This window comes from Periplaneta americana, chromosome 16, assembly GCF_040183065.1.
Source record: "Periplaneta americana isolate PAMFEO1 chromosome 16, P.americana_PAMFEO1_priV1, whole genome shotgun sequence".
NCBI classification, from domain to species: Eukaryota; Metazoa; Arthropoda; class Insecta; order Blattodea; family Blattidae; genus Periplaneta; species Periplaneta americana.
The window spans coordinates 89,528,888-89,556,537 of NC_091132.1; the positions used below are offsets into that span (position 1 = coordinate 89,528,888).

General features: G+C 35.5%; 1 protein-coding gene across 1 annotated transcript in view; it reads left to right on the plus strand.

Moving 5' to 3' along the window:
- Window positions 1–9,366: 9,366 nt before the first annotated feature.
- CDase (neutral ceramidase) overlaps window positions 9,367–27,650 on the plus strand; it is a 440,785-nt gene continuing 422,501 nt past the window's right edge. Inside the window, exon 1 of the mRNA XM_069812523.1 lies at window positions 9,367–9,612. The gene's annotated coding sequence lies outside the window, so the exon portion shown is untranslated. The remainder of the gene's footprint in view (window positions 9,613–27,650) is intronic.

The following is a 27,650-nucleotide window of genomic DNA, read 5'->3' on the forward strand; positions in this document are numbered from 1 at the left end:
TGTCTAATAAACATGGGTCCTACAACACATACTTTCTGAGATCTGAACACTTGTCCATAGGAGGTGGTCAATGTGGAATGCATTCATGGCAATGGATTCCTCTGCCTTTCGGCGTAAGGAATCACGCACTCTTTGAAATTTAGCATAACGAAAAGTCTAGGATATTTAGAGCACGCCAAGGTGTAGGGCTTCCCCGATCAATCCAGCGGTGCTGAAATGTCAGCGTCAGGTGTTCACGCAGAAACCTCTCAGTCGTCCAAAGAAGTGCTGTATTGAAAACTCAAATGTGAGATCGTAATAGACCATATGGCCTAATACTTGAATAGAAGAAGAAGAAGATGAAGAAAAAGACTAATATTAATATAAAATAACAATTATTTTATGTGTTGTGTTGCGTTGTGGTTACAATTCAAGATTGTAGTCGGATAACTGTAAATAAATATAACATACTGTGTCACACATGCACTTGGGTGATTGATAGAAATGCCATTTCACATTTTAATTAATATTTCTTTCGTGTTAAATTTTTATTACAATAATGCCAAAGAGACGAAATAGCATGGCAGTGACTCCTCGAATAAAGAAAGCGTGTGCCATTCAGAGTACTCTTCAGGAATCTATAGTTCATATCTATAATGAACTGAAGAAAGATGACAATGAAGAAAGAATTATGCGCACAGAGACAGCAATTACAATTAGAATAGCAAAATTATTAGGAGTAAGTATTCTTAAGCACACATTTCAAAGTGGCATTCGGTTTTCAGAGTTTGTACTAATCATTTCAGTGATCAAATACAATACATTTTTAGGTTAGGTCTTGTAAATCGTAAATTGCTTACTCAAAGCAATGAATTTCATGTTGTCTGACAAGATAGATATTAATATTAGATCATATTAATTTACTAATTACCAACATAATATACGAGAGGTTCAGGAGGAAAATATAGGCCTACTCTTTCAAAAATTATTGAACCATTTAGAAAACACATCCCAACATAAAGACAAGCTGTCGTAAATAAGTAAATAAGCAAGACACCGTTATTGCTATTATTATTATTATTATTATTATTATTATTATTATTATTATTATTATTATTATTTTATTGTACTTATATGACATTGTATTCATGGCATTGCGATTTTACCCACTTTGGTGGTGTCTGGTATTAGTTGTAAACATTGAATAGACAACTAAATTAGCCTTTTAGGAACTACTCTTAGGTGATACTCACTATACTGTAAATTAATGGGGAAGAAATAGTGATTATAGATGGCACTTCCGAGATAGAAATATCAGACTAAAATCGCACACAGGGAACTAATAGGTTTATGCAGTCCAGAAAGGGAGTGAGAGATAATTTCCAATATTTCAATAATATTTTGATGATTTATAAATTTATTGCAATGGTAAGTAGATATACTAGGCCTACTCGCGATATATCTTAAGAGATACGGACTACTAGATTTAAAGTGGGTGGTGCCATTGTGCATGCGTTCAGCTTATATGTACATTCTAGTTTTTTATTGTTTTACGACGCTTTATCAAATGCTTTGGTTATCTAGCGTCTGAATGAGATTAAGGTGATAATGCCAGCGAAATGAGACAAGGGTCCAGCGCCGAAAGTTACCCAGCATTTGCTCTTAATGGGTTGAGGGAAAACTCCAGAAAAAATCTCAACCAGGTAACTTGTCTCAACCGGGATTTGAACTCGGGCCCGCTCGCTTCACGGTCAGGCTTGCTAACAGTTACTCCATAGGGATGGACTACATTCTAGTTACAACATATCAGTTCTACTAAATGAGATATGTGATGTGATCAGTGTTTGTAGTTTGCAGTAGTATAGCAGCCATTTTCAACCGGTATGTCGCGAGGAAATGGGAATATGAAAGGTTGACGTAGCAAAAATTGGAAAAGTAAACGTGAAAAGAATAATAAAAAAAGGTCAGTCCAAAATAGTCAATATTCAGTGAACGCGGCGCAAGTCAGCATTCAGTAAACATATTCCCTCCTAAAACCCTCAAAATCCTCATGGTTGGGAATCACTAGATTAGATTATATAAATGTGCCGCGGGTTTTTAAGTTACACCTTTAGTGCGCCATATGTTGAAAAAGGTTAAAAAACGCTGCCATTGGCTATAGAAACGCCCGTTCTGACTTAAATTCAATGACAAGCACTGACATCACACAGAGCTCAAGATATACCTAGAGCTATGTAGAGACTTAGGTGCACAATGTTGCATTTCTTTCAACAATAATAATTACTGCGTGTAGTTTGCCATTAAGCAATCCTTTCAGTCTTCTCTATCACATTATCAGATAATCAGATAAGTGTATTATTATTGTCGTTCTTTTTAATTGTTTAAGTTTATGGCGTTGGCAGACAGGCAGACGGGTAGACAAATGTGCTAGCCTGAGTGGATTGAATAGGTTGGATTTGATAGATTGAGTAGATTGAATTAGATAGATTATATAATTATGTGGGATTTGATATATTTAATAAACTGGATTAGATAGATTGGTTAGAGTGTATTGATTGGATTACACTGATTGGATAGATTAGTCAGAGCATATAGATTAGATTAAATAGGTTATATAGATAGGTTGTAGATTATATGAATTGTATAGTGTGTTAGTTGGGATATCTGAGGGAAAAATACCTTTGAGGAGGCCGAGCCGGAGAGGAGAGATAGTATTAAAATGGATTTGAGGGAGGTGGGATATGATGGTTGGGACTGGATTAATCTTGCTTAGGATAGGGACCGATGGCGGGCTTATGTGAGGACGGCATTGAACCTCCGGGTAGTCTAAAAGCTATTTGTAAATAAGTAAGTAAGTAAAATTAAGTGAATTAGATTAGTCAGAACAGTTAGATTAGGTTATATAAATTAGGTCGAATATAGTAGATAGATTAGATTAGTCAGATTGGATAGAAAAATTGGATAGATAGGTTCGATAGATTAGAATTATGTAGATTACGTTCAAATTAATATTGGATTAGATTTAGATATATATCAGATTAGACTTAGATTACATTATATTTAGATTAGATGATATTTATGTTAGATTAGATTAGGTCATATTCGAATTATGTTAGATTGGATTAGATTTAGGTTAGATCAAACCTGGGTGCTATTAGCTCAATTGAGTCACTTCAGATTTCTTCTTAACCTTTGAGGCATAGCGGCTTCTTTGAATCATTCCTTACCACAAGTAGTTCTAGTATTGTTTCTAGGTAAAAGTCTTAAAATTATTGTTTTAATGTCGTGATATGCCACAGTAGCTTCAAATAAAGCCACCTCCTAATTTGTATGCAAATTTATGAAAATACAAATTGTTTGCAAATTTCATCTCTATTTCATGTATTTTATTTCATTTGACCAATATCCACTTCAGATTTGTTAATTATGAATTTTGTGCCTCAAAGGTTCAACTCTCACTCCATCTTCCCTGGCTGAGACGAGTAGACTGGCAGTTAAGCACTGCTTAGTGACGGATTGCATCATAGCTTTTACGCAATTTCGCTCTCGCTGGTCGCCTGAAATCCATCACTGATGCACAGTGCCCACTTTGGGTTTGTTTATAAAGCAGTGTAAGCGGAAAGGACATGGGAGGGGTTTCAGAGTTCCCTTCCACTTGCCTGTTGTGTCCAGGACTGGATTAGATACTGTTTAGGTTAGATGAAATTAGATTAGGTAGATTAGATTGGATGGGAATTCAGACGGGCAGGAGAGCTGGTAGATAGGCGGATTGATAGGTAGATATATAGGCTGATAGGTAGAAATGTAGATGGCTGGATCGATGGATGGATGGACGAGTGGATCGGTGTGTGGATGGGTGGATAGATAGATGAGTAATTATCACTATTTTTTTCGAATTGCGATACTGTTTACCTTTAACACAGCTGTCCTTTTTCTTTTTTCGTAGTCTATGTTATTTATCTACTGTGTTTTTAATTTTAATTATGGTTTATTTAACTACGCTCGTGACTTAGTGATAATTACTCATCTATCTATCCACCCATCCACACACCGATCCACTCATCCATCCATCCATCCATCCATCCATTCATCCATCCATCCATCGATCCAGCCATCTACATTTCTACCTATCAGCCTATATATAGGACTTACATTACTAATCCAAACAATCATTGTATGTATAATAAGAGGGTTTTAATTATGAACTATTTTTTAGAATATATTTTTAAACATTTTCTGTTTGTGAAGGTGTACCTTTTACTGGTTTTCCACTTTACAGCAGTTCGCCTTCGATTCCTGCTTTCCAGAGCTTCCTATTCTCCCATTGTCCCTCTTCCATGCCCCTCTTCGCTATGTATGTGTGTATTCCTTCATACCTCTTTTTAGTTCTTCCACGCTTTCTTCTTCCTGGCACGGTCCAATTGAGAATACATTTAGACTACCGTTCCTCCGACATCCGTTGTACATGTCCATGCCATTTACAGGAAACATAACAATTGCTTTTTATGGGACGGGTTGTCAACCCTTCCCCAACCCCCGTACTTGGAAGACCTGACCATAGCCTCTGTTGGCCGGGTTGTTCAGGATTCGTACTTGGAAGACCTGACCATAGCCTCTCTTGGCCAGGTTATTCAGGATTCCTGTTGGGTCTTCTCAGCTACCGTAGCGGTTTTGGAGCACTAAGTCTCACTGTACATCACCCAAACAGGTAATTTCCTACTTTCCGTTGCCCACCCCCCAGGACGTGGACCTAGAGCAGACCAGGACAGGATATAGCACTGTGACGTCACCGCTCTCCGCTCTGCCGTCTCGCATTCGATGTCTGTGCAGGGTCTGTGAAATGTGGACAGCAGTTTGCAGGGAGGGTGGAGAGGGTATTTGACGTGCAGGTAGCAGTGATTTAGGCGATAAATAAAAGTGATATGCGTCCATAACACAGTTTAATGTCTGGATATCCCAATGGTAATGTTAACTCAGTCGCACATCTTGTGTTCTGATTATAAATAATTCAATTTCTGCTCTATTATGCGAAAATCAATGTATAGCAAAGACAGTCTCATATGCTGGACACTTTCCTGTATCTAATAGTCACGCAGTATTTCATTTCAATTAATTTGGCGAAACAAATATATAGTAAAGTAATACAAGTTTTTATTATGCACGTTCATTTGTACGTCAAGATATCCTTTATATATAATGGCTGCAATCACACAACGTGTTTAAAAATAATTAGAAATAATTAAACCTTTGCTGTATTTTATGAAAAAATACATACAAACTACATTTTCTTTTCTCTGTAATTTGGAAGAAGGCACAGAACGATTAATTATGTTGACATTTTTTCTGCATTTTTGTTTCTTTTTTCTTTAACAAATTTATCAATATTGGGACATAATGACTGGGCAATATATAATTAAGACTGCATGTTAGGTTGTGATCTGACAAGGTACTTCTTGATTTAGATTTAGCAAGTTTCATAACAGAAAAAATTGTTCGCATACAACCATACGAACCAAACATACATAATACCTGTGCAGGAAATGCATACAATCTCGGAAATTTGGCTTGGTAGAAATTCCTGTTAAAGTCAACCAAGTCCTTGTGTTTATATTTGTCCTTCAACAAATCGTCACATTGTAAATTTAACAGTTCCAATTGGTACCTGCTAGGAACATTTTTGACATCTGGGGAACAAGGGGTTGCAAAGAGCTGAAATATAGTAGAAACTGTTCTACATCTTGAAACTTCGACTCAACTCGCGAAGAAGATCTTGTAGAATTTGCACATATTCTTCAGAGAGACTAATGTCCGGATCACGCACTTGCGATAACTTTGAAAAATGCACAGTGTTTACAGCCAGCAGTTGATTTACCCAGAGAGCCAATGACAATTTGAATGCTTTAACTTTATAGTACATATATGTTACGATGAGACCCTTGCCCTGAAGTGCAGTATTTAAATCGTTTAAGTGATCTGTTAAATCCGCATGGAAAGCAAAGTCACAAATTCAGGTTTTTTCTTGCAACTCGGGTACAGGCTGATTTAGACTAGTCATGAATAATGCTATTTCTTCTCTTAACTCAAAGAAACGCCGTTTATGTTGGCAACTTTGCATTATGATGCTCTCACCTGACGTCACACGAAATGAGGGATGTGCTCTTCCTCCACGAACGTCACACAGTCTGAAACTGTCTTCCGTTGACCTAGAGACTCGCAACTGCCGAGGTTATATCAGCCTCGCCGGTGTGCCGGAATTTTGTCCCGCAGGAGTTCTTTCACACGCCAGTAAATCTACTGACATAAACGATGAAAGAGTAATGGAACGGAGAAAAATTCTCTCCGGCGCCGGGATTTGAACCCGGGTTTTCAGCTCTACGTGCTGATGCTTTATCCACTAAGCCACACCGGATACAACTCCGACGCCGGTCAGAATCGTCTCAGATTAAGCTCCAACTCTTGGGTTCCCTCTAGTGGCCGCCCTCTGCACTACGTCATAGATGTCTATGAACGCAGGACCGAAGTCCACACATGTGTTGAGGTGCACTCGATATGAGTGACTAGTTGGCCGGGATCCGACGGAATAAGCGCCGTCTTAAATCACGAAGTGAATTACGCATATCATATATATTATTTTAATGTACCGAAGTACATATGATATTTCCATGCAGATATTCTGCGTCATCATACGATGAAAGAGTAATGGAACGGAGAAAAATTCTCTCCGGCGCCGGCACCTATTTTTCTCCGTTCCATTACTCTTTCATCGTATGATGACGCAGAATATCTGCATGGAAATATCGTATGTACTTTGGTACATTAAAATAATCTACTGACATAAGCCTGTCGCTTTTAAGCACACTTAAATGCCATCGACCTGTGCCGGGATTTAACCCGCAACCTCGAGCACAGAAGGCAGCACTATACCGACTGCACTACTCAGGCCGACCCCGTGTTTTTAAGTATACAGAATGTACATAGTTCTTTTTGTTACAATTATTGAAAAAAAAATATGAGAGTTGTTAGCCTTTAGAAATCCTTTCTATCCCTGGTTAATAGGGACATGGCCACGTAGAAGAGTTTGGATTGGTTTGGTGTTTCTAAGATTGTGTCCAGAATGAGTCCTTGCACTTAGACTTTCTTTGGCCCATTGTGCGCCCTATATATGCGATGATTGTCCAAGTCCAACAGGAGGCTTAGGTGGAATTCGTGAATCAGATGCTGACAGGTGGGCCATACTACTTTCCCAAGCCCTTCCCATATCAGCACCGAAAGGGCTTGTGGAAGTACTATCCCCAAGACTGCAACATCTACTTTATCCACCACAAATTCCATCACAACCTGACCGTATATCGAACCCGGATCACGTTAATGGAAGATCAATGCGCACGCGTTGAGCCGTAGACGCGGCTAGATTTTGTGTTATTACTGTTAAGGGAGAGAGGGGTGAAATTTTGGTCATTATCTGTAAAAAATCGCATTTTCGTTTTCTTGTAAAAAATGGATCAACAACCTCTTATTTATATGCTGAGCAAGTGTCAATGCTCTGCGGCGCTCGAAAGCATAAAAATTACACGATATATAAATGACAGGTGATCTTTAATTCCATGCAAACTTTAGAAGCTGTTTTCTGACACTTTTTTTTCCAGCACATTTCGTCAGGTTCGAATTGCAAAGTTTCTTACAATTTTGATGATGGGAACATGACATTTTTACTGCATGTCCTACACACTGTGGTTAACAAAATATGTCATGGGTTTTATGATTAAATGAGCACTTTTTGAAAAAAAAATATTTACAATGGCAATGAAAAATTTATATTTTTAGATGTGCAGTGGTTATGTAAATTTTTTTCTCCTTTTGTAGTCAATATATATAAAAACTAATGCGTGATGTTTTTCTAAATATGCCATTGGTCTTGTAAAAAAGATTTTCAGACATTTTACTGAAAAATTGAGCGACTTACTTATTTACAAATGGCTTTTAAGGAACCCGGACGTTCATTGCCTCCCTCACATAACTCCGCCATCGGTCCCTATCCTGTGGAAGATTAATCCAGTCTCTATCATCATATCCCACCTCGCTAAAATCCATTTTAATATTATCCTCCCACCTACGTCTCGGCCTCCCCATAGGTCTTTTTCCCTCCAGCTTCCCAACTAACACTATATATATTTCTGGATTCGCCCATACGTGCTACATGCCCTGCCTATCTCAAACGTCTGGATTTAATGTTCCTAATTATGTCAGGTGAAGAATACAATGCGTGCAGTTCTGCGTTATGTAACGTTCTCCATTCTCCTTAAACTTCATCCCTTTTAGCCTCAGACATTTTCCTAAGAACTTTATTCTCAAACACCCTTAATTTCTGTTCCTCTAGCAAAGTGAGAATCCAAGTTTCACAACCATACAGAACAACTGGTAATATAACTGTTTTATAAATTCTAACTTTCACATTTTTTGACAGCAGACTAGATGACGAAAGCTTCTCAACCGAATAATAACAGGCATTTCCCATATTTATTCTGCGTTTAATTTTCTCCCGAGTGTCATTTGTATTTGTTAAGAAATGTTGAGCGACACATTTCATTTTGAAATACGAGTATGCCAATTTTTCAAAATGTTTTTTTGTTAATAACTCAGAAACTCACAGTAATGAAACTTCACCTCACCATTATCTATCACACAGTGATTATGTGTACAACAAACTCAAGTAGGTAGCCTGAAAATGTAGAAAATAGGAATTTCACACATCACTCCCCCCCCCCCCGCCCTAATCTATAAAATTCTGTTAGTATATTCACTACTAAGTACTCTTTCCATATTCGGGTTAGTATCTAGACAGACACGTAGCATGTATGAGGTTACCGCAGGTTTTTTTTTTATATTTTTGTGTACAATTTTCCATCGTCCTCTCTTTTTCGTCTTTTTGTGTCCAATTGACTATTAGTTTTTTTATTTGGTTATTTAACGTTGCTGTATCAACTACTAGGTTATTTGGCATAAATGAATTGGTAATAGCGAGATGGCATTTGACGAGATGAGGCCGAGGATTCGCCATAGTTTGCTTGACATCGCTCTATGTTTGAGGAAACCTCGGAAACCCAACCAGATAATCAGTCCAAGTGGGAATCGAACCCGCGCCCGAGCGCATTCGGATCGGCAGGCAAACGCCTTAGCCGACTGAGCTACGCCGATGGCTACTATCCATTTTCAGATACTATTTTTTAAATCCTGTCTTTAATCATAATTACAAACGTTTAACATAATTCACTCTTGCCGGCATAACAGTAGTTGGTTTGCATTGTGTACAAAAAACTGAACGTCACTTCCTGCAACAGAGAACTGATGTTCTATTGCGGCATAGGAAGCAACCAATGTCCACGCAGGAGTGGTATCGCGGTGGACATCTGCTCGAGTAACATCATGCTATCACTGTTAGAGATGCGTGTTGTAGCAGAATTTTTGCAATTATATTATAGCATTTTATTATTTTTTATGTCGCTGTGTCATTGTGACTATGAAAGTGAAACTGTGAGTTATACTTCTTTAGGCCGACCATGTTTATGAATCTAATAGGCCGGTGTTGACGTTGGTGATCTCTTCCTGACAAGTGGCAGAAGAAATAAAATCGAGGTAAGAGAGTTTTTCGTCTTAAAACAACGGTTCTTTTTTGTAGAAATATGTTTATAAAATATATTAACTTGTTTACTTTCATTCTAAAGAAGAAGAATTTACTGGTTGTTACGTTTAATTAAATTAACTCTACCTTTCATATGTGAGTTGATATTCAAGAGTTTTAAGTAGAGCAATAGTATTATGTTTATTGGTCTGTTTTGTGATACTGTATGATAAAACCGACACAGCGAACTAATTTAAGGAATTATTATATTTTATCTAGAATGGTGGCAGTTTCGATGCTATACATTTGATCTCGTGATAGTATAAAGAAGTAATTTCCCTTTTGTATTACACTGGTGACAATAATTATGAAATTATGGTGAAGTAATGAAATAATGGCGAGGCAAATGGTAATGTTATCAGTGTTTATCTTCCCGACACCATCTTCATTTACCAAAAGCACTACTTAGCAATGGCGGCTCGTGATCATTTTTGTTGGTGGGGTCAGATATTTCACACATTTTGCGATATGCTTTACATAATGCACCAAGATTTTTTATTTCATTTTAGTTCATTGTTTCTACTTAAAATAATATAACTAAAACTACCACCTACATAATAACGAAAATTCAACATTAAACTCACCAATTTACAGAATTATTTATAAAGAAGATGTGCTCGTCTGTCCTTCTTTCAGGCAAGCTTCTCGATGACCCTGTTCTTAAGTTCGGAATTTGATGGTGATGCTCCTTATAAATAGAAAGTCAACGAATTCAGCCTATCTTGACTCATGGCGTTTCTGAGAAAAGTTTTTATCCTGTTTAATGCGCTGAAACTCCGTCCTTACACAGATGTTGAAACAGGTGTTGTTGGTGCGATTCGAAGAGCTTTTCCCATTTCAGAGAATGAATCTTCAAAGGAGTAATCCATAAAAAAAACTGAACAAATCACACCCAGAGGAAATGTCTTTAAATGTATCATTTCTATAGATCACTGATAGTTAATTAATACCCTTTTCTTTCGAAATTAGAGGACAGTAATTTTTTACGAAAATATTAACCAGGTCGGTGGGAAACTTATCTCTATATGAAGCAAATTTCTTTGGATCAAGCATATTAAACCTGCCAAAAAATAATTGGTTGCAGGAAACATAATTGAATTGGTTGTTAATAATATCGCATTTTTCTTTGGCATCTGCCGACAGGTTTAGTTTCTTACTGAGTTTCAGCCTTTTTTTTGTAGGAAACGAACATTCTTCTTCATCATCGACATTTATTTCATATCTGTTAGTGTTCGCTCTTATTTCCATTACAGCCGACTCAAAATGTTGTAATGCGTCGGATATTCTCAATCTATTTGCAGCTTGCATCTGTATTATATTGCATAATATATCAACATGTTTCATTAAGTCATGAAAGAAATTTAGAAAAATAAAAATTCATTATTATTTAACAAGTTTTTTAGGCCAAAAGCTTTTCTCACTGTTATCATTCCATTCATTTGAGTCATCTCCCTCTTCAGTCCTTTCGAAGCATTTCAATACCTCCGCTTTATTTCCCTTAACAGAGGATACAACTCGGGACTGAAAATTCCATCGTATTGCTGAAATGGTTGGTTTGCGCTTACTGCACACAGATCGCAGTATGTCACTGCGTTAGGTGAAGTGGAGAAGAATATTATGAATCCAGTAATATTTGAAAAAAAAAATAAATAAAACTTCACTGATTTAATGCGTTTTGAACATGTATTATTTTTATAACTAAATTAGGACGGTGAGCGTAACAGTGAACAAATTTCGCATAAGGAAATGTTTTCTGCATCAAAGTCTGAACCCCACCCTGGTTTCCACTCATTACTGCAGCACCATCATATGCTTGAACTATGAGTTTATTTTCTAAATTGGAAGTTTGTAGTTTTCGAACCTCGCTCAGACCGTTGCTGTTGGTCGGCGGGCCAGCTTGGACGGGCCCCAACGAAGCATATACTCGTAACGGTAACTTCGTAACACTTCGTGAATTTCCGTCGGTAGCGAATGCGACATTGCACGCCACGCACCATGGCAGTTGAGCGCTAAAGTGATTCAAGTCGTGGGGCCCTTTGACGCGGGCCCAAGCTCACAATATTTAGTATCATACAACCTTTGACGTTTCACTACACATATTGCGTAATATTATTAAATTTATGAATCCACTAAACTGTCTTATTTTGTGAATTATTTTGTAAGTTATGTTTATTTTATAATTTTTGAAGTAATGATTTACAGATAGATCCTATATGTTAACAATGACATATTCATGGGTAAATAATTAAAATCAATTTGCTTTCATTGTCTAATCAATGCTTGTAGTCCATTGCTGTTCAAATTCAAATTGCTATTTTTTTCTTTTCGTTTGTTTTATGTCACTTTTTATTTTAACATCTAGTAGTAACAGTCTATGCTAAGAGAAGAGTCCCTTTATTGAGTGTATTAAGTTGTTAAAAGTGTAGCAAGAACATTGCCGTTAACTTAAAATGAGAAATCCAGGTGGAAAACTTGATCCAATTTGGAGAATGAAAAATTGTTTCTTTTTTCCCACTTAAAGTGGAAGAAGCAGGAAAGTTAAATGCAAATCTAAGGGTGGTATTCATAGACTTTTCGCAGCACGCGCTACGAGCGTACTAAGCTAGCTCCGGCTATCCACTGGTTACTAGTACAGAATTCAAATCATATCCTATCGCTAACACTGGTTTATGAATGCGAAAAACGCTGATAATCCACCGAAAGCCCGCGCTAAAAATGTCTATGAATACGGCCCATGTGTTTTAGAAATGAAAGGATTAGTTGCTACAATGAAGTTATATATTCAAATATGTAACAACATAAAAGATAAATAAAAAATTGGGATAGGCCTAATCCAATATTTGATAATGAAGATCAAAATTTTGAGACAGGTCCAGTAGTTGCACCTTCAGTATCAAAACAAAAAAGATTATTAGTTAGATAGTTGCGGATCACGTATCCATTGAGAGACCCCCTCTGAAAATTAAGCGAAGTCAGCTTGGTTTCTTTGTCATCGGAACAAATGAAAAACAGAAAGACTTAGATAAACAAGCGCAAAATTCTATTATGCTACAAACAGTTCCTTCTGTTGCATTTAGCTATAAGACAGAAGAACTTGTTCAAAAATATGTTGTAACGTATCTTATCCCAATCCAAATTACTATTAAAACACAGCCTGTAGATTGATTCTTCATTATTCATCCTAGGTACTTCATAAGCACTGAAGATTACACTAATCTGAGAATAATATTTAAAATGATTTATGTAAGCTAAAATTTAATTAAGGGGTTAGGTACAGCTTACAGCAATAAAATTTTTGGAAATATTCAACATTTTTTTCATCCATTACTGTATCTTGTATAATAATGAAAATTTGTTTGTGTGAAATGCTGTCCTTCTGTTATATGAAAAAATTACTTTTACGATTAAAAAAAATATATTCAAAATTAAAAATGTTGGCAGTTCATTGTGCAGTGATGAAGCATTTCCTTCATAACTCAAACTTGTTAATTTTTTCATGTTCTCTTTCTTTTATTTCATTGCTGAAACTCATGTTTACAATATCATGCTCTTTCAACTACATTCCTTAATAAATAATATATTTTTTATTTTGAGTTAGAAGAAAATACTGATATTTGACAATTTTTTTAAAGAATTTATTTTTTGTCAGAGAATCTATCAAAGGTAGAGAAGTGATCTTGCATCATATTGTAGATATGACATGCATAAATACACACAAAAAATTTCATCACAGAATGTTGGATAGTTTTTTGAGTTATGTGGGAAATGCTTCATCACTGCACAGTGAACTGAATTTTGAAAAAGAAAATGTAAATAATTTTTTTAATCGTAAAAATGTTTTTTTTTTTTCATATAGCAGAAGGACAGTGTTTTACACTCACTAATGTTCATTATTGTACAAGATACAGTAATGGAGGAAGAAAATGTTTAATATTTCCAAAATTTTACTTCTGTAAGCTGTACCTAATCTCTTAAAGAAATCCGATTTAAATCAAATCTGATTTAAATAAAAAATCATTGTTTTTATTTTTTTATACAAAACATGATTTTTTAACACTGGTTCTAAGTAAAGACATGCTGTATAATAAAACAATGCATCTGTCGATATTTTTAAATTTAATTATAGCCAATACTTTGTTTTCGATGTTATAAAATTCAATTGTTTTGCACTCATCGCTAATTTGTTCTGGCATTACTTGTCTCTGTTTACTGTTCAGTTGGCACTACTAAACCAGATCACTTCCCTCGAAATCTATAATATCGCAGTAGGAGTGAGGTTCTCCCACCTCTGCTACTTTGTAATTTGTAATAGCTTGAGATGTGTTTTATCATTCGCGCCATAAAGAAGATTGGCTTAAATTATAGACTATGTTTTCTATTGCGAGCATACATTTCTGAAGTAAGTCTCTTGAATATTTTCCTTAACGCTGTGAACAGTCTTCTGGGAACTATAAATCATCGTTTGTTGTAGTATTGGAGGTTTAAGCTTGTCTTGTACGGCTGGTACCCTCGTTGCAATTTGTTTGTGTGAATATGTCCCCCGTGAATTTTACACGCATCGTTGTAAGATGTCGTTAATTCCTTTCAGCTTGAATAGTCAAAGCTTGTGGCATTATAGTAAGCTTTGTAGTTTCCTTGTTGTAATTAGAAACGGTGAGATGTAATTCAAGGAGACAGAAATGAGGAAATTAGTGTCTGCTTTTCTTCGTGTTTCAAACAATTACACACAATTTTAAGTCGGAAGAGGTTTGTAGTCCAATTAAGGAAAATAATAAAATCTTTGAAAGATGTTGCATGGAACATTCTGGTACTTACCTTTTTTTTCTTTCCAGGTTCAACAGCCTTCTTAGGCCAAGACGGTCCAAAAGATTCTCCTCCATTTAGCTCTGTCCTGTGCTTTTCTTTTTCAACGACTTACTCAGAGAGACTTAAGATCTTTTTCTACGTCATCTAACCACCTTATTGCTGGTCTTCCCACTCTTCTTGTTAGATAAAGCGGATCAGTAAAGGTGACCTTTTTACATGGGTTATTGTCCTCAGACCTATACATATGCCCTAGCCATCTCAGCCTGTTGGCCTTTATCACTTTAATTATATCTGCTCTTTATACAAATTGTATAATTCAGTGTTATATCTTATTCTCCAGATATATCTTTCATTCACGGGCCCATAATATCTTCCTTAATACTTTTTTTTTCGAATATCATTATCCTTTCTATACTTTCTTTATTTGAGGTCCAACTTTCCGAACTTCATAATTAAAGATAGGAATTTACCCACAGAGACTACAAGGTTAGGTATGCATAGAGTGTTCGTTGTACGTACGAGAAACATATCTCCATTCAATTTCTGCGATACAAAACGCATTTCAATTGTAACCTGGCCATATCAGGCTTCACGTCATGAATGACGTAACGACAGTCTAAGCACAGCTAACTTAATATCCTCATGTTGTGGTATAATGTCTACCTTTAGCCTACTTATAATAGAACAGATCTTACTAAGTTTTATGTAAATTACATATTGTTGTTATGTTAAGAAAACGAGACTGAAACACTTCTTTAGCCTATAGTAATATTTAGTAGCCATTTTTATTCTTGTACTTTTTCCATTGTTATATTATTATCCTTTGTTATACCAGCTGCAAGATATTTAAATTGTGTAATGTTTTCAAATTTGTTATTATCAATTGTGATAGACTTTCCATTTGTATTCAGGTACTTACAATTAGAAATATTGTGTTCATTTGTATATAGTGTGGTCCCTTCTATCTTACTGTGTACAGATATTTAATTTTACATTTATACTGCACTAGTCCACACCTGTGGAGTAACGGTCAGCGCGTCTGGCCGCGAAACCAGGTGGCCCGGGTTCGAATCCCGATCGGGGCAAGTTACCTGGTTGAGGTTTTTTCGGGATTTTCCCTCAACCCAATACGAGCAAATGCTGGGTAACTTTCGGTGCTGGACCTCGGACTCATTTCACCGGCATTATCACCTTCATTTCATTCAGATGCTAAATAACCTAGCTGTTGATACAGCGTCGTAAAATAACCCAATAAAATAAAATAAAAATATACTGCACTAGACGGACATCTGGCGGGGCTCCCATGACGTGAAGTCAGTTTGTTGCCAGTCTATACCAAAGACAACGTGGGACATCATATTAAGAGGTTAGATACAGCTTGCAGCAGTAAGGGCCGTATTCATAGACATTTTTAGCGCGGGTTTCCGGTGGATGATCGGCGTTTTTCGTATTCATAAACCAGTGTTAGCGATAGGATATGATTTGAATTACTGTACAAGTAACCAGTGGATAGCCGGGGCTAACTTAGTACGCTCGTAGCGCGTGCTGCGAAATATCTATGAATAGCACCCTAAAAGTTTGGAATTATGAAAATTAGCATGTAAACTATTATCCTTCTGCTATATGAAAAAAAATACATTCTTTTACGATTTAAAAAAATTATTTACAAAATTGTCTATACTGTGTGTTTACATCTATTTATTCGTGTGCTTGTGTATAGGCCTATAAGTCGGTGAACAACAGGAATTGTACTTATGTAGGAAATATTAATTACATTTAATAAAGTTAATAAAGAAATATTTATTTAAAAGTAGATTAAATGCAATGGAAGAATGTTACAATAAGAAAAACGCATGCAGATATTTAATACCTAATTAAAGTTCAGAATTAACAATTGAAAAAAATATATATTAATTTCAGTACATAGTTAAAATGAAACAAATTTAATTATGACTGCGTGTTTTACGAGTCTCAACATATTACAATGAATGTCTGTAAACATTTTAAGTGCTTCAAATGATAAAATACGTTTTTTTTTTTCATAATTAGATGCTCGCTACCAAATAATTATATTAGAGCACTGACTTCATAAGCACCTGACATTGTTTTGGTATGTTCACTGGACAGCAGATCTGAACTGTGCACAACTCATGCATTTTGTCAAGACACTTGCGATTTGTAGTACGGGAACAACGTTTCAGTGGAGAGGGTAGGAGTAGAAGGGAAAGTTGGACGTGTGTCTACAGAGTTCAAGACAGAGGCTAACCCATTCCCCTATAATTCGTAAGTAGACTCATCCGATCTCGTGCGTAGCTCTATGGGAAGAGTGGGGGTGTGTCTTGACAAAATGCATGAACTGTAAGTAGGATTGGATGCCACCGGGCTATAAGCTTACTAGATCTATGCGGATTACTTCGAGACTCTATGGGTGCTATTCATAGACATTTCGCAGCACGCGCTACGAGCGTACTAAGCTAGCCCCGGCTATCCACTGGTTACTAGTACAGAATTCAAATCATATCCTATCGCTAACACTGGTTTATGAATACGAAAAACGCTGATCATCCACCGGAAGCCCGCGCTAAAAATGTCTATGAATACGGCCCTTTATGTCCAAACGCAGGACTATAGAAAGGAGATGGAATGATAGAGGTAAACGGGAGTAGCACAAGAGAAACCCCCTGCAGCATCTGCCTTGTCCACCATAAATTCCAGTACGATGTGGTCGGGGATCGAACCCAAGCCACCTGGATGGAAGAGCAGCTTACTAGCACTTGAGCCACAGACGCGATTTATTTATGTAGTTGTTTGAAATTTTGCAAAGTGGTTTATTTTACGACGCTTTATTAACTGCACTGATTATCTAATATCTGAGCGAAATGAAGATTAATGCCTGCGAAATGAGTCCAGTGTCCATTTCCAAAAGTTATCCTGTTATCCAGTATTTCGTCGTTGATTTTATGAAACCTCCTATGTGACAGCATAATTTTAAAAGAGAAGAAAATATTAACTAAACTTCAGTAGGCCTAGACTGATCCTCGATGATGTCATATTCACCAGCGTTTTCTACCGAATTATCTACTATTCTTCTGTAGGCCTATTGATGTTTAATTACTTTTTCTTCTTCCTGAAAAAATTATATTCTGTACTTTCACATACGAGGTTTTATACAATAAACGACGAATTCAGGGAAAACCTCGGACAAACCTGAACCAGGTAACTTATCCCAACCAGAATTTGGACCCGGACCGCTCTTTTCGCCATCTGATATGCTTGACCGTTACTCCACAGCGCAGCGGTGGATCAAGTTTGTACTAGTGTGGCGTATGATATAAGAAATGCAACTGTATGCGATGTTGTTTATATGTGTTTCAGTCCTGTTACGCCGTCATCATAATATGTGCGATTATGTCCAATTTCTGTTTTATAGTAGACATTTTTTCAGGTGCACCATCAACTTTTTACACATATTGGAATACTAAACGCAAGTTTCGTGAGTAAATGCATAACAACAAATGTTATCGAAAATTGCTCTTAAAACTCTTTTCTCTCTGAATTCGAAGCGCATTGAAAGTGTTGCATACCGGTATAATTTAAATCAGGTTGTTGGTTCATTTCTAGCTGGTAATACCGTAACGAGGGCACATGCTACGACATCTATCGATACTGACTCGTTCTTGCTATAATGGTACGAATTTTGGATAGTGCAATTATTTTACCTTGTGTCATTTGAATGAATGGACGTAAGGTATACCAAACCTGGGTGTTAATAGCTCAATTGAGTTACTACATCTTAACTCCGCACTCCACATTCCCCGTCAGAGACAGTTACTTATGTATCGAACCGATACGAGTAACAAACATATTATTCCTGAGTGTCGGATTGTACAAGGCATGCATCATAACTTTCGGCTCTCGCTGGTCGCCTAAAATCCACCACTGATGCACAGTGTTTTACTTTGTGTTCGTTTCTAAAGCGGTGAAGCGGAAAGAACCTGGAAAGGGGTATCTTCTTTCCTTTCTCCTCCCTCTTTATGCCCAGAGCTGAGGTATACTGGTGCCATAGGTAACAATCTCGATCATTTGCAAATCATCATCATCATCATAATCATCATCATCATCATCATCATGCCACCGGGGTAGTTCAGTCGGCTAAGCCGCTTACCTGCCGATCCAAAGTTGCGCTCGGGCGCGGTTTCGATTCCCGCTTGGCCTGATTACTTAGTTGGATTTTTTCTGAAGTTTTCACCAACCGTAAGGCGAATGTCAGGTAATCTATGGCGAATACTCGGCCTCATATCGCCAAATACCATCCCCTATTACCAATCCCATCGACGCTAAATAACCTCGTAGTTGATACAGCGTCGTTAAATAGGCCTGAGTTTAAAAAATCATCATAATTATACTATATTACACATTAAGATTCATTACTCTATTGTTTTCTTTGTTTTCCACTTTCATTATTTTCTAATAGTTGGTATTTACATGTAGTTTTTCATTAAGCAAATATTTTTCATATACTCCAGATTCTTCTTCGTTTTTTAGTATTTGCTACTTCATGGATTAAATTTATAGTTTATTTATGATTCATTTTCAGTGTGGTCTGCTTTTGGGCATTGCATTATTGGTCGTTTCTTCAGAGCTTCTTTGACTTCACACTCCGATTATTTTTGTGAAATTTGGTATGAAGTTAGATTAGTTGTAGGCCCTAATGGTGATAATGAATGATAACGGTAGTAATAATAATAACTGTTGTTTTACTATTTTATTATTATTAACAGTATTATTTTTGTTTTGAAGTTTCAAACTGTGCATAGTTATAGCACGAATGGCCGTACGGACTCGTGCGAAGGATCTTGTGTACATGAGTTTGTATAATTTATTACGCATTATTGATCTAAAGTTCCTGAAGACTGAATACTGTACTAATCTTAACGTTTCCGTAATCAGATTTTACATCCATACAGAGGTTTTATGAAATATTAGTTGTGTCGTTTTTATAGCTTTGCTCAGGACTGTATACTTGAGAGATTCTTTCCGCTGTGCCCCATAAATAAAATAATTTCCCCAGTATTTACAATATGGCTCGGAAGTTAGTTCCCCTTTTTAGTTTTTAGTGATATGAACAATAATGTTCAACGATGGTAAGGACGGAAAGAACATTTTGAAAAATAAATGTATTGTTAAGTAAGAGGAAATTTGCCCTGTGGCACCGGCATTTTAAATAAGATGAGTTGGGGTAAGTGCATTTCTGGGCCAAGTGCAACTTCAGTCCATATCTCTGTAGCTCATTTATGATTCGTCCTGCCATCTCGGGGAGTGTTAATCTTACTCCCTGAACACCGTTTATTGCCGAAATACGTAACTTATCAGAAAAAATTAATAAAATAAAATTTGAAACGTGCATTTGTAGCTCAAAGAACAGAGAATAAGCACTTGTCCCTTGATTATGTTCTATCCATTACCACGGAATGTTACAGCCTGCAGATGCTCTTGCCCCAAATCACGGGGCAACTGCACACCCTCAACATTATAATGGTATTTATTTGATTCATGAAACATGCTTCGACAATTTACGTAACTGACAAGATGAAAATACACATAATTAACCATTGATATACGAATAAAATCTTATTTAAAAATACAAAGGGCTCAGGTGTTACTGTGCACCAAAGTTGAACTTTTATATTTAGGGGATGGACTTATCCAACTTAGCTTATGTGATAAAATAAATGTTAAACCTAACGAAAACAAAGTGAAGTTAAAAATTCTGAGCTGTATCAGGGATAAACCGGCAAGTAGAATACATAACCCAGTTTCGAAATAAAACTATAATTTTGTTGGCTTGAATGTTTTATTTTTGTTTCGGTTCACACTGGAAATTATAGGACTATGGTAATATAAGTAATATGAAAGCATGCAGTATACTGTATTATCTTTTCAAATTTTCTTATTTTTATTTTATTTATTTGTTTGTTAATGCTTGTAACATAAAATATAATATACACAGATAAAATGTTAGCTCACCCCTGCTCAGGAGCAGATTCATAATTTTAAATTAAGAAGAATATAATACAATTTGTTTTATGTTTACTACACAATAAGAATATGCATATACATTTAAATTTACAATTTTTAATTATTTATAAAATCCATACATAGATTTTTAAATGTAATACTGGAACTAAACTTATTAAAACTGACAAGATTAGGATATTTAAATATAAATTTGTTATATATTCTTGGGCCTAAATTACTACTATGATTAAATACTGTAGTAGTGTTGCATTTTGGTTCAAACTGTCTTAAAGAATTCATACTTTTTCTTTCATAACTATGAGAATACATTTCAAAGTTATTTCGATTTTTATGTATGAATTGTTTTAATAAAATATAATAAATCTGTCTTATTTTAAGAACCTTAAAGTCTAAATACAATTTTTGAGATGGAAATCAGTAGGTTTATGAATATATATTTTAATTATTTTCTTCTGTAATAAATAAAGTGGATATAAATAAGCTAACCCATCCTATAATTCCATAAATAATTACCGATTGAAATAATGTTAAGCACACTTAAATGCCATCGACTTGGGCCGGGATCGAACCCACAACTTCGAGCATAGAAGGTCAGCGCTATACCAACTCCGTTACCGAGGCCGACTCAATAAAACAGAATAATACATTATTTTACATAATTTATTATAAAGGTAATTAATGTGTTGGTTCCATTTTAAATGATTTTCGAAAATTATGTCTAAATATTTAACTTCAGAGGACTTCTTAATAATCGGACATTTACAATGTGTAAGGCAACATCAGAGTTATGTAATTTAATACTTAATATAGATGTAGGAGATTTGTTACATTTTTCACATAATGAAATGTCGTTCCGAAATTAGTTCCAGCTCACAACAATTTTTTCACTATGATTAAATGTGCATTGTGCGTATCTATTGTCACTTTAACATGAACTATTCGCAATTAGGAATCCAACGAGTGGTTTCATAGTTATGTAGCTGCTCCCGATGCCGAGATATTACTGAGATAGTTCGCGCAACATTGCTAATTTTATACCCAACTTCAGATTCCTCATGCCCGTAGCGAGGGGAGGTGGCATCATTGAGCGAGGTTACATTGGTTCATGACCTAACTACTAATAACATTGGCATTCGACTGTGACTGATATTATTGTTATAATAAACATTTAAAATTATGCCATCTTCTAGTATTTCACCTCGGATCCTGGCACGGATGCGCACACTCGGTGTAGAGAAAGGCTTGTTCTATGTAAAAAATAATTATAAATTGCAGAAAACTGTAAAAAGAGTTATCTGCTCTCTTCATTATGAATAGATTTTTTTGTAGCTACTTATTTTATGCTTATTTGTTAACATCAATCCATGCTGGATTCGCTTATTTTATGCGAAGGTAATGAACAGACATAGCATCTTGGGACTAAGTTGATTGCAACACGGAGTATACACTGAGGCTTCGTTGGTAGTGGCAGGAGATGGACATATATAGAAACATCAAAACTCAAGGAGCGTTGTTTACTGCTGAAGGTGTGTTGAGCTTGTAGTTCAGATCTTTGAGTTTTAATATTATACAACTATGTTCGTCGTCTAATGAACATAAACACTGCTTGAAAGGAACGATGAGTTACATAAGAACATTTATAGAAAATTGAATAAATATTATATTAAAAACAAAAATTACGTAAATACATGTCTTATTTAATGCAATGTACTATCGTAACATATTTAAAAATAAATTTGCCTTAATGTTACATAGATTGGCAGCTTTTTATTTGTGTACTTTTCAATAAAGACTTTAAAGTGGAGATTTTGTAGTTTAAAAAACGGGATGCCAGCCTTTACCATAATCTCACACAAATCCAATTAAAATTGTGATTGTTTATTTGAAATGGAATTACCTGTTGGCAGATCTTCACTTTCGTTTTTCGATGCAAGTTTTATATTTTCTGTTTGTTTTCTAGTGTTACAATATCTCTGTATATATTGACGTTTGTTATCCCGCATGTTTACGCTACACAGTTCGCAAGTAATATTCAGGGTGTAAGGGTGCCATTATTTTAACTGATGATTATTCATGTCGTAAGGAAGAAAAAACGTCCTTACAATTTTTTTCTAATTGCAATATTTAACTTATTATTAAAGTTTACAATAATAGACGTTTTGCAACGTTGCGAGAAGAGAATTTAGGTAGTAGGCACAGTGCAGTTCAAGCGGGGAGGAGGGTGTTTAGAAGTACATAGTAGCCTACAGCTGAAGCGGGTGCAGACATACGGGTACAAAACAGATACTCTGTTCTAATGCGGGAGCGACCATGGCAATACTGTTGTTTACATAAAACGAGCAGCAAATACAAACTTCCAATCTCATTAATAGAACATTATAGTAAATTTACATTTTATGTAACAATATTGCTTCATTTTTTATTGTACGTCTAAAAAACAAACAAATAATGGTTTTCTGCACAAAATCACACGAACTCTTTTTCTAATGCAACATTTTAATCTCTCCCGCTTCCGTAAAGCAGTATCATTTTAAAACAAATTTCTGGTTGTGTGATTTTCGAAACGGAGTAAGAGACTCCTCGTTTCTAAAAATCGTCGAGAAACTGCTAAAAAATTTCGCCGATTAGGTAACCTTCTTCAAGAAAAACGTTGACGATACATCCTTCTTGCCTCACTTGAATTCCAGTGACTTTCTCCATAAATTAATAACATATGATATCCCTAAACTGTAAATGGCATTGTAAGTTTATCGAATACTCTGTACTGAACTGTCATTCGCTCTGCAGTAGACTTAAGGACAGGGAGCTTGAACTCAGCTGACTCGTACTTACGTCTGTGCAGAGTACTGCCTGCTGAACACGTTGCCACGTCTTTCACGCCAGAATATTAACAAATTTAAGCATGCATTTTTAATTAATTTCACGAAAACGTAATAGGACACACACATATTTATTTGAACTAATATTAACTCTCTGCTAGATATACCTACTGATGTAATTGATTTCGTAATTTTACTAACGATATACTCGTAAGTAGTATAACGCAAATAAAATAAGAAAAATAAATATTTTTTCTGGGAAAACTATCAAGTATTGACCCTATGTTGTATGGACATTTTTTTATCCTATAGACCGTCTCCGACGACTGTGAAAAGGACAGCACTTATACCCCTTACCTCTGTATTTCCCATTCACTTCAAAACACCCGCCTCCAAATTCTGTCACAAATTGATACTTCTTAGATCCCTTTTTCTTCGTCATGCTGTACTACAGATGCATTATCTATGCAGATAAGTAGCGTACTGACGGGTAATTACAAACTGTATGTGTCGTGGTGAACAAACAGTTATTTATTTCATAATGTTCCTCTCTACAAAGTATGTTGTGTATATGTGCCGCTCTTGCAGCTATTTATACACAAGCTTATGCTCCAGCATTCAATTAACTTGCAATCGGTCTCCAAGATGCTGTGTCTGGTAATGGAGATATAATGAAAAAATGATATGCAACAATTCTCGTTCAACTTAATCTTACAGGTGAACCAAGTCTTGTAAATGCTCCTGCTAAAATACGTTTTTATTCTGCTCATTGTCGAAAAAAAAGAGCTCTTCCGATCTATTTCTAACAGGATTGCAGAGAAAAATACGTAATATTATGTCTATATATGAATACACATGCTACAAGCTCCTATCTCGAAATATGGAATAATTGTCTTGTATTTAATACTTCCTCTAGGAAAATCTTGTAGAGTTAGATACTTACAAAGATGAATACACCATTCAGCTGAAGCTAATTAAGATACATATTGTAACGAGATTGCAGAATAATAGCTGCTGCAGCTACCTCTTTAAGGGTTAGGTCTTCTAAATTATTTAGACAAGAAAAACTGTCCATTAATTGTTTATGTGCTTGTCTACGTTTATCCAGCTCACCCAATAGAGTCTAGACGATGGAGCATTACTAAGTAAAGTACCCACTCTAAATAAATTATTCTTTCGGATCAAGTTCTACTTGAATCAATAAATGATTAGGAGAGAAAGGAGGAAAGAAAAAGTACTCGAGTGCGCGTCCTTACAACGGGCCTGGAGACTTTATCTTAACATTTATGTGAACTCCTAGCCTAAAGGTCAGCTGCCTCACATCGGTCAAACCGTCCCACTTAAGGGACTTAAGAGAATTTTGCAGGGAGAGAAAGCCAAAATATGGTCGTGATACTAGGAAATGTTAAGGTGTGAAAGCGAGGTAAGGACACTCATCCGCAATAGTACACTCAAAGACAGCCAGGGTGCCCTACCACAGCAACCGACTGGTCACCATGGAAGGAAAGGAAGAGAGAGACACGCTTTTGAGAAAAATAAGGAAAAAGGATTTACTTCACTTAATGTCTTTTGAACGAAGAGAATGAAGAAGGTATTTATAGGCAAGTAAAAATGAGCGTAACTTTATATATTCCTGCGATTTGGAAATGGCGCATTTAATATTACACAGAATACTTCTACTTCTAAATTTTGTTATATACTGAATACGCTAGTTCTAAATTTTGCTGTACGAGGGAGGATGCCACATTGCTATCAAAGTATCGGACAACAACTTCAATTAGTAAGTTGTTACCTCGCGGTATGCCAAAACTTGCAAACAAATATTATGGTATTTGTAAAATTCATTACTAATCGAGGTGTACTTACTTATTTACTTACAGATGGCTTTTAAGGAACCCGCAGGTTCATTGCCGCCCTCACATAAGCCTAATATTGGTCCCTATCCTGTGCAAGATTAATTCAGTTTCTATATCATATCCAACAATTTTTATATTATCCTCCCATCTATGTCTCGGCCTTCTTAAAGGTCTTTTCCGATTTCGTATAATATTCTGGTCACGAGGCATAATCATATACTTTGTATTTTCGGGATTTACTTCAAAATCTATCGCTTTACTTGCTTCAAGAAAAATTTCCGTGTTTTCCCTAATCGTTTGTGGATTTTCTCCTATCATTTATTTATTTATTTATTTATTTATTTATTTATCCTGGTGTAGTTAAGGTCATCAGGCCTTCTCTTCCACAACACCAGGAATACAAATACAATAATATAGAAAACAGAGAAAAAGAAACACTATATACAAAATAAAGCTACACAAAAAATAAAGAGAGAGAGAAAAAAACACTATAAACAAAGTAAAGCCACACAATAATATACACAGGTTGCAGTCATACAAACTTTAAATGAGTGATTAAGTATCATAATTAATGGTATCCTAACTAATTAACTGACATAAACAAGAAACTTACAATTTTAATCTAGATTAAAAAAGAAAAAGAAAAAAAAAACACACACAAATCAATACTTATAGCAATACCTAAAAACATTAACTAAGACAAAATTTTCCAATTTAATTTTTAATTGTGATAAAGTCCGGCAGTCCTGACGTCATTAGGTAACGAATTCCAGAGGCGAGATATTTCTATTCACGTCATCCGCATAGACAAGAAGCTGATGTAACCCGTGCTATCCTGAACTTTTCTAATAGCATATTCTAGAGTGAAGTTAAAAAGTAAAGGTGATAGTGCATCTACTTGCTTCAGCCCGCAGTGAATTGGAAAAGTATCAGATAAGAACTGGTCTAAAGGGAATCTGCTGTAAGTTTCACTGACTTGTGGGACACATTTTAAATAATCGAACTAGTTTCTTGCGAATACCAAATTCAATAAGAATATTACATGAAACATCTCTCTTAACTGAGGCATATGCCGTTTTGAACTCTATGAATAACTGATGTACTGTACCCTTATACTCCCATTTTTTCTCCAGTATCTGTCGAATACAAAAATCTGGTCAATAGTCGATCTATTACGCCTAAAACAGCACTGATGATCCCCAATAATTTCATCTACATATGGAATTAATCCTCTCAAAAGAATATTGAACAAAATTTTGTAGGACTTCAGCAAAAATGATATTCCTCGAAAGTTACTACAGTTAGTCTTGGCCCCTTCTCAAAAAATAGATACAATTATGTACTTCTTCCATTGTTCTGGTACAATTTCCTTTTCCCAAATTGCAAGTACAAGTTTATAAATTTCGCTAGATAATGTGCTTCAATCCTCTTGTATTAAGTCAAATAATCCCACAGGATTAAATATAAATATTGATAAAATTCCATTGCACCCATATTTCACAATCAAAGATGTTGTAGGATTCATAATTCTGTTTTTGATTAGTGTTGATTTTGTAATAACTATCATGTTAAGTTTGTTAAATTTTTTTTTTTAAATTTTGATTTATTAATATTTAATTATTTTATTGAAATTTTTTTATTAAATTATCATTTATTTTGAAATTTTATCGATACCTGGACACTTGTACTTTTTCAGATTTTCTATTTGAATTTCGACTTCAGAAACTGTGGATTCGGGTATAAAAGGCTCAGCAATTTGTATTTCAATTTCGTCCCGATCATTTCTATTTGGCCTATGTACATTTAGTAGTTGCCCAAAATAGTTTTTCCATCTGTTCAGGATTGAATGAGAGTCTGCAAGCAAGTCACTATTCTCATCCTGATATCCGTTCTTAAATTCCTTTATACCCTTATATAAATCTCGAATGCTTTTATTCTCACTATTTGTTTCTACCTCATTCAGTTTTTCCTTCAAGTAATCTCTCTTTATGTTCTTAAGGGGAGTCTGTACTGTCATGCCAGCAATGTAAAGCAGAGTAATAAAAGATAAAGACCGTAATTTTAGCCTTTTACATACAATAATACTTGAAGAATAACCCCTAAAAATTTCAAATGTGTATCTTATGTACGTCCTGAGAAAAGTGCACCTAAATTAGATGAAATTTACATTGCTGGGATAGGCAGTACAGACTCCCCTTAAGTGTACGACTTGCTTCCCGTCTTTCACTGAGATAATTATCTCTATTCTCCTCAACTGGATCCTGTAAGAATTTCAATTTTGGCTGTTTCCTTCTTTCAACTACCATGGATCAATTTCATCAAACCACGGTTTCTTTTTTTTAGTTTCATAATAACCTATGCTCTGCTCAGCTGCAATTTTGATACTATCTCTGATATTTTCCCACACTCTATTAACATCTAACTCTTTCTCAAATCGAGGTGTGCGATGCATTATTTTTAACAATGACATGC